Below are 15999 nucleotides of genomic sequence, written 5' to 3' on the forward strand. Positions count from 1 at the left end.
TATGGGTAGTATTAAGTTATGAAAGAAGCAACATAAGTGATCTGGCATGGTTTCTGGCAAACAGATTGAATACTCAGTATTTGACTACATCATGCTTCCGGGTGTGTGGGGTACATTGACAAGCAAGAGATAAATACTATATCTTTCGTCCTTGCTTTCTTTTAGATTTATTACTTATTTTCCCCTTCACTGTTATAAATTATTTTATTATTACTTTTGTTGTTACCATATTTATTAATACATCCCTGACTGCCTGATAAGCTTAATGTAAATTGGCTTTTACACTTAAAACACTTTTTAATTGCATTTATACCCTCCCCTCTGCCTATGTGACACACGAGTTTTTGTTGTTGTATTTTCAGTCCTACATATTTAAGATCCCCAAGACATGGCTATTATGTTGTTGCATATTTATTCTTCATGTACTTTTTTTCTTTTTTATTCTCTTGAGGCGCAAAGTGGGATTATTTTCCTTATACCTGAAGAACTTCCTTCAATGTGTTCTCTAGTTTGGTTTGCAGGAGACAAATTATTTTTGGTTTCTAAAAAGATTTATTTTGCTTTCATTTTTAAATAAAATTTCATTGTAGAATTTTAGGTTGACAGTCATTTTTCTTCTAGCATTTGAAAACTTTTCATTGTATTATCTTCTTGCTACCATTATTCTTGTTGGGAGATTAGCTGTTGATGTAATATTTGCTCTTGTGAAGGTAATATTTCTTATTCTCTGGTTTCTTATGTTTGTTTTTAGTTTTTGCAGTTTGACTATGTGTCTAGGGGTGATTTTATTTATATTCTTTTTATAGGGACTTGTAGATCTTCTTGAATTATGGCTTGAAGCACCTGTCAGAAAATATCAACATCTAGATATCTGAGAATCTTTTTGTTTCCTGTCTTTAATCAAATTTTGCCCTTTTATGGTTTATGGTTCTTCATTTTATATCTAATTGACTTCCATATATTGTAAATAAAAGTTGTAGTGATGATTTGTGGCTCTAGCAAATGTCTTCCTTCTCCAGAGGAAATTCACTTTTGCCACTAGCTATAAGGGTTGGTTTAGATCATATCTTTGGGATTCTTTTTCATCTTTCCCCCAAATCCAAACATCTTTGTAGCTTACTGATGATTTCAAGCAGTTTTAAAAACAAAATTTGTCTAACTTTTCCTTTCTTTTACATGGAACATTGGTCTTAACCAGTAAAAAATAAATTTTATTGTAAAAGCAATAGGAATGTAGGTCAGGGGATGTGGCTTAGTGGTAGAGAGCTTGCCTAACATGTGTGAGTCTCTGGGTTCAATTCCCAGTATTGCACTTTTTTTTTTTTTAATTTAAGAATGATAAAAGCAATAGGAAGGCATTAAAGAGTTTTAAGTGAAGGATTGACACAATCTGATTCCCATTTTTAAATAATTTAAAATTTTAATTTGTTCTGTTATCTCTTCCCCTAAAATGTTTCTAAAGTTTCCTTTCATCTATGTATTATTCTGATATTCTTGTCTAAACTCTAGTTACTAGCTTGGATTATTGTTTTTAATCTCACTTTCTAAGTCCTCTACAAGACATGTAACATATCAATGTTAGGTTCTTTTTTCCTGAGATCCAGTTTCCTTTATGTCTAGATTTAGATCTTAAAAATAACTATACTATCCTTTTAGTAATATTACTAGTTACATTTAATAGAAAAGCAAATCAGTTTAAGGTGATAAAGTAATTTGATCAAGATTACACAGAAAGATACATGTTGAATCTAAGCCTCTTTAGTTTCAGAACCTAAATCAGTTATTTTATATTATAAATTCATACAGATGTACCTTGATTTATGTTGAGGTTACATGCTGATAAGCAGATTTTAAATAAAAAATGTCAAACTGAAAAACATAGTTTGGCAACATAGGACTTAGCTAAATTTAAGTAATAATAATATTAAAAATTTAAAACTTTTGTTGTTCACATTTATCAATGTCAAAGTTGTTTGACCTAACCTGAGTAAAGAAAGCTTTCCAATAAGTAACTGGGGCTGTCAGAATGGCAGAAACCATACTGGGAATGAGGCCATAGAGGAGGAAGCCTTTTTCTGTGATCATTTATTTATTTATTTATTTATTTATTTATTTATTTATTTGTTTGTTTGTTTTCAGTTAGAGACTCACTTAACCACATATACCAAAAGTCCTGAATTTGAGTAAGAAAGGCTATAGAGATATTTAGGTAAAATGACATGAGCAAATATATTTTCATTTTCTTACACATATATTAATTCCATGATTATTCTTTATAGGACTCTTAGGCATGAGGGGAATACAAAAAGTTAACATGTTCGTGGACGGAAAAGAAGCCATCTTTACAAATGTGGTTGCTAACAGATACTATACAACAAAGACTTGAGCCAAGAAAAGCCCCAGCACGGCTCAAAGCAGAGCTAAGATTTCAGAAGGTGCTTGATTTCTTCCCAAACTGAGTCATGTTACTACATTCATTTTAGTTTTGTTTTCACCTATTTTTTTAGAGATGTTTGGGACTGGTCAGTATTATTACTTGTACTATTCTAGAATATTAATCTTTTCTAAAAATATTAGAGCATAGATGATTAAAAAGAGAATATAATATATAATTTGATGCTTTATGATTTTTTTATTTATCTATATATGTATATTTAAAAAATTTAAATTCTTTTTGCTGCTAGGGATAGAACCCAGGGCGTCACATATGCTAAGCATATGCTTTACCTCTGAGCTGCATCCCCAGTCCCAATATATTAATTTTTAAGGCATGAAAGAAATTTTTTTTCTCTACTACAGATTCCATGTTTGATATGGTGTTTCCTAGGTACTATGATATTCTTATTTGGGGGTGTTTTTAGAAACACTGAGTACTTCAAGCACTTATTTCTCCTGGGATACATATATCCCTGTAGGTACAGGCATGGTTTTGGAGTATGGAGAAACAGAGCTGTCTTTGTTTTGTTTTAAATAAAATTGCTACTGATGTTCTACCCATTGATCTAAGCCCCAATATCTGCTGCTGACACATGAGGTTCAGTTATTAAGTTCCATTTCAAATATGTCTTAAAATTTTTATATGATTTAAACCTACCTAAAATACTTTGAACTAGTGAATTCCCTATGTATCCTAGAGTGATTTCTTTGAATTTTCTAGATTTGAAATTTTATAACTTTAGACCTGTTTGATAGAATAGAAAAGGTTGACTAAAGTGGTATTGATGACTTGTAAGAGTTCATTAACAGAAATAAATATATACCCTTATTAAGCTTAAGACTTGGGTTCTTAAACTAGACTACCTAGATAAAAATGCTTTTTTATTTTTGCCATTTCTCAGCTACATATCTTTAAAAAGTTTCTTAACCTCTCAGATCACACTATTCTCATGTAAAAAAAGGTATGAAAATGATGATATACTGTTTTAGAGTTATTACAAGAATTACTACATGTTAAGTATTTAGTATTGCCCTGCCCTTAGTAAGTATTCATTGTATCATTATTACTTGTAGTAATAAGTAGTTTATCAATGAAATTTTATCTGAAGTGTCCCAGATATAGTGGGGTTTGCAGAGATAATCATCTATCATCCCTGATATTCTGTCCAGTAATACCATTTTCAGAGGTTATTCAAAGTTTGAATAAGCTATTGCACTCTCTTGATATATTATTTCTATCTGTACCAACTCAATATATGGCAGTCTGAGGTCTGAATACTAATTATTAGAAACAAACACATGTTTGTTTAAAACTCACATTGGAAGAGGGAAGGGTAGATTTTGGCACAAACATGGGAGGATTAGAGAGACTTTTGAAGAGATAGCACTAAAATTTGGCTTCTTAGCTGTAGAGAGGAATATCAGGGAGCTCTGGTTTGAATGGAGGAGCAGTAATGAGCCCCAGGTGTCTTCAGGTTTTGCCTTTGTTGGACTCTGACCCTGTGGAGGTTAGATGGACAGAGGGCATATACTGCATCTTGGAAGACACTGGTATTTCTAAGCAAACTTTGATTACACAGCCTTGCTGAAATGTTGATGGCCTGGGGTTTCACAGGTGTAGTGTAATACTAAATTGGCCATGACTACAAACAGGATGTCATTGTCATTCCTTTCAAATAGCAGAGCAGTAATTTGGCAATGTGTGGACACCTGGATCTCTGCCTTCTTTAACCTGAAATAAAAGGGAGAGGAATAGTTTCAGTCTAGTTTTGTCTTTACAGATCTGACCCATGGCTCTCTATCTCAGAAGCATCATATTTGGGTATGTGCATATATATATATATATATATATATATATATGTTTGTTTTTATTTTTTAGAAGAGAAGCTTCCTGAGGGAACCATTTTTCTATGTTTTTCACAACAATGTGTGGGCTACATAAATGTTAAATACTAATAAAAATAATGCCAGTAATTTACTGGTAAGACATTTGGTGAGTCACCACTAACTATGTGTTCACAGTGTGTAAACTTGGTGATATAAATGGATCATCTTATTTCTTACATGAGTTTGACTATTAGGATATTTAATCACTGGAATCATTGTCAAGAAATAGCACTTTTAAAAATGTTTTCACTTTTAATTTTAGAAATTGAAGAAGAGTTAAAAGAATAGAACAAACATGTTTATATACCCTTCATTCAGAGACTTTATCTGAGGTTGCCCAATTGTCTCAGTAATGCCCTTTTTGATGGAGGGCTTTGATTCCAGGATCAGTGTGCTACCTGGTTGTCTCATTTATTCTGGAACTGTTCCTCCTACCTTCCTTGACTTTCCTGGCTGTGTTGTTTATGAAGATTATAGGCCAGTTGTTTGGGGAACTATTTCTGAATTTGGGTTTATCGAATGTTTCCTCATATTTATATCCAGGTTAATTCAATTTTTTGACAAAATTTCACAAAATAATGCTTTGCTACTTTCCTTGCATCCTATCATATGCAAAGTGTCGATTTTAACCCCCATTAGTGGTGATGTTAATTTTATTACTTAAATAAGCTGGTATCTATGAGGTTTCCCTATTGTAAGGGTACACTATTTTCTCACATTTTGGAATTAGTAATTATTTCTTAATTATTTCTGTTTCTTAGCTGACTTTTGCCCATTAATTTTAGCATTCATTGTAATTTCTTGCCTGATTAACTTATTGGTTGCAAAAATGCTTATCTTACTAATGTCTTCATTCCTTTGACATTACTTATTATTATACTCCCATGTATGTACATATTTATGTCATTGAGGATTCATGAGTTTCTATTTTACTTAATGAACTATAGTTTAGTACTATCATTATTTACTTTGATAATAAAATTGCCTCAACTTTGGCTGGTAGGCATGAATCCTTGCAAATTGGCTTCTGTATCCTTTTGACATGTCCCATCACTCTTTTGAGTAGTTCCTTACTTTCTGGCTCAAATGGTACAAGTTCATTTCCTTGTCCCACGACTAGGATCAGCCATTTGTCCAAGAAACCCCATTTATTTTAGTAGAATTATATTTATAAACACATATCTAGATACTACACATGCTCATTGCTACTGAGATGCTATGGCTTGTGGGCCTTTCTCAATGGAAAAATGAAATGTTTATATATGTATACATGTATGTTTATACACATGTATGTTTACACATACATATACAGAAAGAGGGCAAATGCACAGTAACAGTATGTATGTGCATAAACACACACCCATATTTGTTTACTTATGAGTATACACCAACATCTCCAATTCCTATTTTCTCCCACTACAGGTGTCATTATAGCTTTCTTTCCTTGCCATAGTGTCTTCCTTCTCTGACAATAAGATGATAATGCTTCCAGTATCTTAAGATAGTAACTACTCAGTTCTCCTATATGTAGCCAATCTCTAAAGCTTGCTAGAGTGCCTTTATACTCTCTTTTACCTGTATAATTTCTTTTTTTCTGTGAACAGTAAGTATAGGGTAGAGAGGAATAGAAGGAAGATGAAAGGAAGGAATAGAATAATATATTTTAAAACACCATGATCAAATGGGTTTCATCCCAGGGATGCAATGTTGTTTCAACATACAGAAGTCAATAAACCTATTTCACTGCACAAATAGATGTATAGGCAAGAACTGCATGGTTATCTCAATAGATGCAGAAAAAGCATTTGACAAAGTATAGCACCCATTTATTTTTAAAACACTAGAAAAATGGTATTGAAGGAATGTACCTCAACATTGTAAAGGTGATATATGACAAACTCAAGGCCAACATTATTCTGAATGGAGAAAAACTGAAGGTATTTCCTCTAAAAACAGGAACAAGACAAGGATGCTCATTTCACCACTCCTATTCAACATAGTCCTTGAAACGCTATCCAGAGCAATCAGGCAAGAGAGGGAAATTAAAGGGATACAAATATGAAAAGAAGTATTCAAATTATTTGTTTGCAGACAAAATGATCCTATATTTAGAAGACCCAAAAAGCTCCACCAGAAAATTTTCAGACTCATAAATGAATTAAACAAAGTAGCAGGATATAAAATTAACACCCATAAATCAATCACGTTGCTATACTCCAATGATGAATATGCTAAAAAAGAAATTAGGAAAAATACCCCATTCACTATACCCTCAAAAAACAAACAGATAGACAAATTAAAAAAAAAAAACTAAAACACTTAGGGAATCAATCAAACAAAAGAGGTGAAGGACCTTTACAATGAAAACTATAGAACACTAAAGAAAGAAATTGAAGACCACAGAAGATGGAAAGACCTCATATATTCTTGGATAGGCAGAAGCAATATTGTCAAAATGGCCATACTACCAAAAGCTCTATACATATTCAATGCAATTTCCATCAAAATTCCAATGATGTTTTTCACAGAACTAGAAAAAAAGCAGTTATGAAATTCATTTGGAAAAATAAAGAGACTCAGAATAGGCAAAGCAATCATTAGCAAGAAAAGCAAAGCTGGAGATAACACAATACTGAATATCAAATTATACAACAGAGCTATAGTAACAAAAACAGAATGGTATTCACACCAAAACAGGTATGAAGACCAATGGAATAGACTAGAAGACACAGAGAAACCCCGACATGAATACAGTTATCTGATACTAACCAAAGGTGCCCAAAACATACATTGGAGAAAAGATAGCCTTTTTAACAAATGGTGCTGGGAAAACTGGAAATCTAAATGTAATAGAATGAAATTTAACCCTTCTTACCCTGCACAATATTCAACTCAAAGTGGATCAAAAATCTAGGAATTAGACTAAAAATCCTTCACCTGCTAGAAGAAAATGAAGGCCCAATACTCCAAAATATTGGCTCAGGAATTGACTTCCTTAACAAGGCTCCTAAAGCGCAAGAAGTAAAAAAAAAAAAAAAAAAAAAAAATCAATAGCCAGGAATCAAATTAAAAAGCTTCTTCATAGCAAAGGAAACAATTAAGATTGTGAAGAAAGAGCTAACAGAATGGGAGAAAATATTTGCCACCTGTTCTTCAGTTAGGGCATTAATATCCAAGATATATAAAGATTTTTTTTTAAACTTAACACTAAAAAACAAAAGCAAAAAAACACAACCCAATCAATAAATGGGCAAAGGAACTAAACAGACACTTCTCAAAAGAAGAAATGCAGCCAGGCATGGTGGCACATGCCTGTCATCCCAGGGACTCAGGAGTCTGAGGCATGAGGATCACAAGTTCAAAGCAGCCTCAGAAACTTAGGAAGACTCTGTCTCAAAAAATAAAAATGGCTGGGGATGTAGCTCAGTGGTTAAGCACCCGTTGGTTTAATCCATGGTACCAAATTAAAAAAAAAATTAAAAGAAGAAATGCAAATGGTCAACAAATATATGAAAAAATGTTCAATATCTCTAGCGATTAGAGAAATGCAAATTAAATGAACTACATTGAGAGTTCATTTCACTTCAGTCAGAATAACAATTATCAAGAATACAAGTAACAGTAAATGTAGGCAAGGATGTAAGGGAAAAGATACACCCATACATTATTGGGTAGAACTGCAAATTAGTGCAGTCACTCTGGAAAACAGTGCAGAGATTCCTCAAAATACTAGGAATGGGGGGCTGGGGTTGTAGCTCAGCGGTGGAGTGCTTGCCTAGCATGTGTGAGGTGCTGGGTTCAATCCTCAGCACCATATACAAATAAATAAAAAAAAGTAAAGGTATTAGGTCCAACTACAACTAAAATTAAAAAAAAAAAAAAAAACAAACTAGGAATAGAACACCATATGACCCACTCCTTGGTATACATCCAAAAGACTTAAAATCAGCATACTACATGAAATAGCCACATTAATGTTTATAGCAGCATCACAATAGCCAAACTATAGAGCCAGCCTTGGTGCCCTTCAAGAAATGAATGAATAAAGAAAATGTGGTATATATGCACAATGGAGTATTACTCAGTCATAAAGAAGAATGGCATGGCATTTGCCAATAAATGGATGGAACTGGAGAATATCATACAAAGTGAAAGAAACCAGTCACAAAAGTCAAAGGTTGAATGTTTTCTCTGTTATGCAGAAGGCAATCCAAAATAAAAAGGGGAGAGATTGAAAAAAAAAAGGAATAGAAAGAATAGACAAAGGGGAATGAAGGGAAGGGAAGAGATGGGATAGGGAAAGACAGTGGAATAAATCTGAACTAACTTTCTTATGTATATATATGAATATACCACAGTGAATCTCACTATCATGTACAGCCATGGGACAGTAATTTAAAAAAAAAACTATAGATAGCAGAAAGAGAGTAATCTTTAAGATTATGAAAAGGCAATCAAAACCATTATAAAATCTATAAAATCTACTTTTGTACAAAATCTGCAAAAGCTACTTTCTGTCTACATAATTCATAAAATTTTAAAGCATATACCACTTTCTCAATGGTGTATTTTACATTACAAAGATATTTCTTTATAGTTTACTAAGCCATAGTATTACTCATCTCTAAAGTCATAGATGTTTATTTGATATGGAGTAGGCATACTGGATCATTGTCTTGACAAGGATCTCAGACCTGTTGAAAGCTGGTTGCAACTTGGGGTGGAGCCTCCCTGATAGGTGGATTGTGATTCTATCTTGGATATAGCACAGTGACACTTTCCTTGTGACTTACAAGTTCACAGGGTTCATAGGCAATTCAGGTAAACTCAAATATTTAAGTAGTCATAGGGAAAACTATTTGCATATTGGTAGGCAGTTCTCAGTTTGCTATTCATTTTTATTATCTAGAAACTCCCAGTCATCCTTTTGGATCTTCAATCAGGTACTATTACCTTTCAGAACTTACTTTGGGTCCAGATGGTTTTCCCACTGCTACTTTTAAAACCAGAAAGTTATTAATTCACTTATACATTTCTTTTCAGAATCTTCATCCTATTCTCTTTGGTTTCACTTGTAATGGGTTAAAATATAATCACCATGTGAGTAGATAAGAATTTTTAAAATTTGTTTTCAAAGCTATTAAAGGAAAACACACTTCTGAGATTTCTCTTCTAAAATGCTTTGGTAAGAAGTATGCTATGATAAAATATTTTCACAATCATTTCATCAAGCACAATATTCACCAAATTATAATACTAATCTTATTATACAGAATCTCAGGAAATATGTAATAAATGTTCTTTTGTATTTAGTGATGAAATATTAAAACTGATAAAAGGGATTTTAAAATAATGATTAAATTTTAGCTAAGCTGGTCATTTGACAAACATTTACTGAAAGCATTTGAAACGAGCAACAGTAATGATAGTGATAATAAGGCATAGCAGGTGGCCTCACTTCTTTACTACTCACAACTCTTGTGTAATACATATAATTAAACCATGGAAACCACTGGGGACCATCTTGTAAGATGGTTTAGGGAGATCTTTGTCCTCAGATTTATTAGTTAATGGTATTGTATAATGATTTGTCAAATAATTGAGTTTTTATTTTAGATATTTGGGAATAACTAGTTAAAACTACGGAGTCTAATAGGGGAGTCAGAAGTTGGTACTTTTTAAAAAAATTCCTTCACAATAACCTGCTAGTATGGTCTTATGTTACGTCGAATGCCTAGTGTGTCTTTATATCCACAGGTGAAATGAAATGCCAGACATAGAATTTTATTTTGAAATCCAGCAGTTGCATAAACCTATTGAAATATCATCATTGATAAATTTTACTGGCATAAATATTACTTAGCAGGGATACTATTATGAGTTGTAGGTAATTCTGTCCGTTCATTTGAACTTTGATCAAGAAACATCGGCAGATTCTGTACTTCTTACTGCCAGTATCTAAAATAAACACTTTTAAATTATAATATCTGCAATCATAGTAAATGTCATTGATATTTTAAAATTTAAATTTTTTTTAAAGAGAGAATTTTTTAATTTTTATTTTTTAGTTTTCGGTGGACACACATCTTTATTTTATTTTATGTGGTGCTGAGGATCCAACCCAGCCCCCCACACATGCTAGGCGAGCGCGCTACCGCTTGAGCCACATCCCCAGCCCTAAAATTTAAAATTTTGAGGAATAGAAGTTATATGAGATGCACCAAGTCACAATGACAGTAAATATGAATGAAATGAAAACTTGGCTGAGAATCTGCTGGGAGTAAGTTTGTAAGCGTTCAAGAAAAAGACAAAACAGGGATTAGGGAAGTAGCTCAGTGATTGATACTTGCCTAGTATGTGTGAAGTCCTGGGTTTGATTTCTAGAACCACAGGGAAGGCAGTTCTCGTTTTTTTTTGTTGTTGTTGTTTTTGTTTTTTGTCTTTTGTTTTTTAAAGAGACAGTGAGAGAGGGAGAGAGAGAATTTTTAATATTTATTTTTTAGTTTTCGGCGGACACAACATCTTTGTATGTGGTGTTGAGGATTGAACCCGGGCCGCAGGCATGCCAGATGAGCGCGCTACCACTTGAGCCACATCCCCAGCCACGCAGTTGTCGTTTTTAACTAATCAAACATGAAAACTAGTTTGGAGAGCTTTCTAGAGTGACCAGCTAGTCCAGGTTTGCTTGGGACTTTTCTGATTTTAGCACTGAAAATCCTGAGCACTGCCCCAACCTATCTCTAGTGCCAGAGAAACCAAGAGGTTGATTATCCAGATCACTAAATTTGTATGTAATCGTTTTAATAGCTGCTTAATCACTTGTGAAACAGTAATTTTTCTTTTCAGGGGAAAAGAAAGATTAAAAGTATTTCTTTTTTCTAAGAATTTTTTTTTTTTTAGTTGTAGATGGACACAATACCTTTAATTAATTGATTAATTTGTTATTATTATTATTATTATTATTATTATTATTATTATTATTATTTAATGTGGTGCTGGATTGAACCCTGAGCTACAACCCCAGCCCCTGAAAGTATTTCTTTTTAATATGGTTTTGGCTTAAAAAACAACCACTACCAAGAAAATTAAACCACTTCTGTTGTGCATGTATAGTCATGTTTAAGATGCTCATAGGACAAAGATTCTCAAATGTTCTTGGCTCATGGTGAAAGGCGAGCGACTCACCCGAGATGGAGATTCAACCAAGAGATTTATTGGGGGGCTGCCTGAAGGGGAAGAAAAGGAAAAGCAGAGAGAAGAGAGGAGGAGGGCAGAGAGAAAGCAGAGAGCAGAGGAAGAGAGCAGAGAGAACAAGAGTAGAGAGAGAATAGAAAGAAGAGGAAAGAGGGGAAGAGGGCAGACAGCGTGAGCTTGCAAGCTTTGGCTTAAGGAGGGTTGCATAGGTGACGTGGTGGGTGCTGATTGGCAGGGTGACTAAGGAATGGGGGGCGGACGCTGTGTCCAGCGGGGATTGGTCAAGAAAACTTTTGAGTTTGGCACTCTTCCGCTTGGCACCCTTCCACTTGGGGCCCTTCTTAGAGGAGGTAGAGGGGTAAGGGATTCTGTGAAGCTCTTGAAAGACAGAAACTTACCTTCAACGGGGAGTCTCCTAACAGATGACTTCCTTAATGTCTCAGTATGTTTTTAATGATGACCCTAATATAAAAGAAATGTCATTGTTTATTAAAGATTAGCCCCAAATTCAGCAGGAATAGTTTGTGTAGTATCTGACAGATTTTTCCTATATTTCACTAAAAGTCTGGAAATACTCCTATGTGTTCATAGTAGCATGGTTTGGAACTGTAATGGTCAGGGTTCACTAGAGAAACAGAACCAATAAGATACATCTGTGTCAAAAAGGGGATTTAGTTTAATGACTTACAGAGGCTGCAAAGTCCCACCGGGGCTGTCTGCATGCTATAGAGCTAGGAAAATTGTATCTGCTCAGTCCAAGGAGGCAGAAATCTCAGCAGGAAAGAGAGACTAATCGACAGCCCCAGCCCAAGGTCAAAGGCACAAGAACCACCCAGAGAGGCATTGTTGGGAGCCCATACACACAAGGCTGAAGAACCTGAAATCTGACAGAGTATAGGTAGCAGACTGGTGACTGGTATAGCTTGCCAAGCATGTGTAAGGTCCTGAGTTCTATCCCCACCAAGCAAAAACAAGACAAAACCCAAACACACACTAATTTATTTAATATAAATTTTATAGACATCTTCAGAAGGAAATGAAGACTCAAAAAGATAGTTAAATCTCGTTTTTTATTTTTTATTTATTTATTTTTAACAGTAGGTTTGATGAAGAATGGACAGTCTTGGAGAGATGCAACAAGACACAGGGGATTTGAGCTAAATATAATAATCTGGGGGAAATTTATCAAGGCTTGTCTCTTAAGACTCCTCTCTGTGTCCTGTTTTTGGAGATAAGAATGCACCTTTCCTCTATGTATAGAGAAGGACCTCATACATGAGTATCCTATGCCCTGTTTTAGGGGAGGGAAAAAACTTCTTCCTAAGTCTTAAGACCTGCTTCAGGGTAGAAGGGTGAGGAAGAGAGATCTTCCTGCCTCTGTAGTTTTGTCATATTCCTTCAGCTTGATATATTCAGTATGCCAAAGTGCCATATTTTGGGGTATTATTTCTGAATTCTAACATTACACACACATACACACACACGCAAATTTGTGAATGCAAATAAAAAGACCTGGAAATAACTGGAAAGTTTATCTCTGTGTGATAAAAGATATGCTTGAAGGAGATGTAAAGCTGAAGACAGTTGTCAGGAAGCCCTTAATCTTGAGCTGTAATGTTTGTATATATTATACACATAGGTGCTTTTTACTTTACTAACTTTATTTTATTTATCATTTACATAAACATGTATTTGAATATCATAAATATTATTTAAATATAAAAATAAGTTGTATAGCTTATATAATTTATTTAAAGTTTGATATTCTTTCAGTACCTAACATCCTAGGATAATATATATTTGAATGTCTGATTTGCCTAAAATATAAATAAAAATGAATAGAGGTAAATATTGGAAGAATCCATTCTAAAATCATTTTAAAGATATGCAAAAATAAAACTTTCTTTTCTTTTTCCTTCCTTCCTTGACCTATGAAAGCAAGATATGTTCCTAAAAAAATAAAGATAACACGAGTAAGAAAGAGACAGTCCCCACTTCATTCCTAAGCCCAGTCATTGACTATATATATCTTCACTTAAATGTACATAGTTGTCGTTTTTAACTAATCAAATCTGAAAACTAGTTTGGAGAGCTTTCTAGAGTGACCAGCTAGTCCAGGTTTGCGTGGGACTTTTCTGATTTTAGCACTGAAAATCCTGAGCACTGTCCCACCCTATCCCTAGTGCCAAAGAAACCAAGAGGTTGGTGATCCAGATTACTAAGTTTGTATGTATCTACCTCTTAGTTTTAATAGCTGCTTAATCACTTGTGAAACAGTAATTATTAGTCACTTAAGTTGTTTTCCATTTTTTTTTGCCCTTGTAAACAATTCCATTTGAATTTCTCTGCTTATAAATTATAATAATTATAACTCAAGTGTCTGAATCATTCTTTCTCTAAAAGGGTGTAAAGTAAATCCCAGTTCAAATCTTTCAATTTTTTGAGGGGGTAGTTTTAAAACATACATCTTTCTGATCAGGTGAGTATGGTCATGAAGTTTTGATCAAGAGCTTAAAGCACACATTTCTGAACCCCAGCTTGCCCCCAGAAAAGTCTCTACATTTTGTGTGTTGTTGACTGCCCAGTTTGTTCCTCTCCCTGAGACTGTTCAGGGCTTCCCACTCTGTGCTGTTGGTGACTCTGAAGTATGTGATTGGTATATGACATGTTTCCCTCTCAGTAATTGTCCTTTTCCTCTTTCCAGACTGCTGTCTGGCTCAGTGCATATTCCATATCCTCCTCTAAACACTTTTGTAAAGACTTAGACAATTTTAAAAAGGAATTATATTTTAAGAGGGATAAATTTATAGTTCTACTCCATAGAAATCAATTAACATCTTAAAATCTCCCCAAAGAACTCTCAGTAGAGCAGCCTCCCTTCCCAACGCCATCCTCCTATATACTCATTTGTCTCCAAGTACCTCCTCCTCCTTCATGACCTTTCCTGTGAGAGTCTCCAGTATATCACACAAGAAACCCAAACTCTGCCTAATAAATCATATAGCTCACTACAAGATCTACCCTTCTCTGCAATCCATCTAACAGTTTTTTCCTTTGTACATTTCCCTTCCTATAGGTCTCTGGTATGGGGCAGAAAATGGTTCTCTTGGTTAGTTATGACTATCGTAATTTCTTGGTATGATTTGCATACCTGCTAATTATCTAGCAGTCACACAGATATCTGTTTTAGAACTTTTGCTATAGCTGATTTCTAGCATTCTGTCAATATTACATTTTCATAGAGGACTTCCCTAACCTCCCAATTTATCAAGTCTCCCAGGTAGGGTTGCCAGATTTGAATTTCACATAAAATTTCAGATAATTTTTTTTATAAAAGTATGTTCCAAATATCTCATGAGCTATATTTATACTAAAAAAAATATTCATTATTTATCTGAAATTCATATTTAACTTAGTTGTCTTTATTTTTATTTGCTAAGTCTGGTAACCATACTTCTAGTCATTTCCTATTATAATATTATGTCATAATTTCTCCTTAAATTTACCATGGCTTGATATTTTCTTGTTTGTTTAGTTGAGGTAGAATAGAAGACATAAGGATAAGAGGAGAGGACACATACAAAACAGAACAAGTGGCCATGATTTCAATCCAGATCTAAAGTCTACTTTCATATGAATTAAAAATCCAGATTTAAATGTCACTTTCACATATCTTGATCACAAACAGCACTATTAAATCAATTAATGGACCTTATCTATAGGTACACCAATTTGTAATACTGTGTGCACAGAGCAGAATACATGAAAAACAAAGAAGAAAACACCCACCCCATCCTGATAATGGTGAACATGTAGGTAAAAATTATCTCCAGCCCAACAGTGTTCAACACGTCAACAGATGACCCCTACCCCCGGTACTACATGTCCAGTAACCAGCACAAATAGAACTAAAAATACCCTCTTAGATCATATTCCTGTACTTCTGATCTTACCTGTATGAATAGGCCTAGTTAAGGTGTAGCTAATGTTCTCCTCTCCTATGCCCATACTGGACCACACTGTCTCTCAGAGTGTGTACTTTCATTCTTTCCCTCAGCAAAGTCAATCTGCATCTCACTTTGACCTGTCCTGAAATTCCTTTATGCAATGATGTCAAGGACCTTCATGGCCTGAGCCAAGGACCATGTCTTTTGGGGGACTTCTTAGGACACTCATCCTAGTGACCTTCTCTACCATATTGCTAGAACCCAGACCACTGCCTGGTGAATCCTAGATATTCAGCCACTATTCAGTGAGTGAGTGCACATCATCAAAGGCAAACAGAGGTGTTCTCTTAGTGCCTTGTGTGCTGTAAGAAATCTCACCTTTCATGGAGTTCTGTTATCACATAATCATACACAGCACCACTTATCCTTTAGTGCTCCCAGTTGTTCCCTTCAGAACTTGAGAATGAAAGAGGGGTCATGCAGGTGAAAAAGAAAAGTTGAAAAAGAAAATCATTGTGATTAGCACTGTAACAAA

Source organism: Callospermophilus lateralis, chromosome 1, assembly GCF_048772815.1.
Source record: "Callospermophilus lateralis isolate mCalLat2 chromosome 1, mCalLat2.hap1, whole genome shotgun sequence".
Lineage (NCBI taxonomy): Eukaryota > Metazoa > Chordata > Mammalia > Rodentia > Sciuridae > Callospermophilus > Callospermophilus lateralis.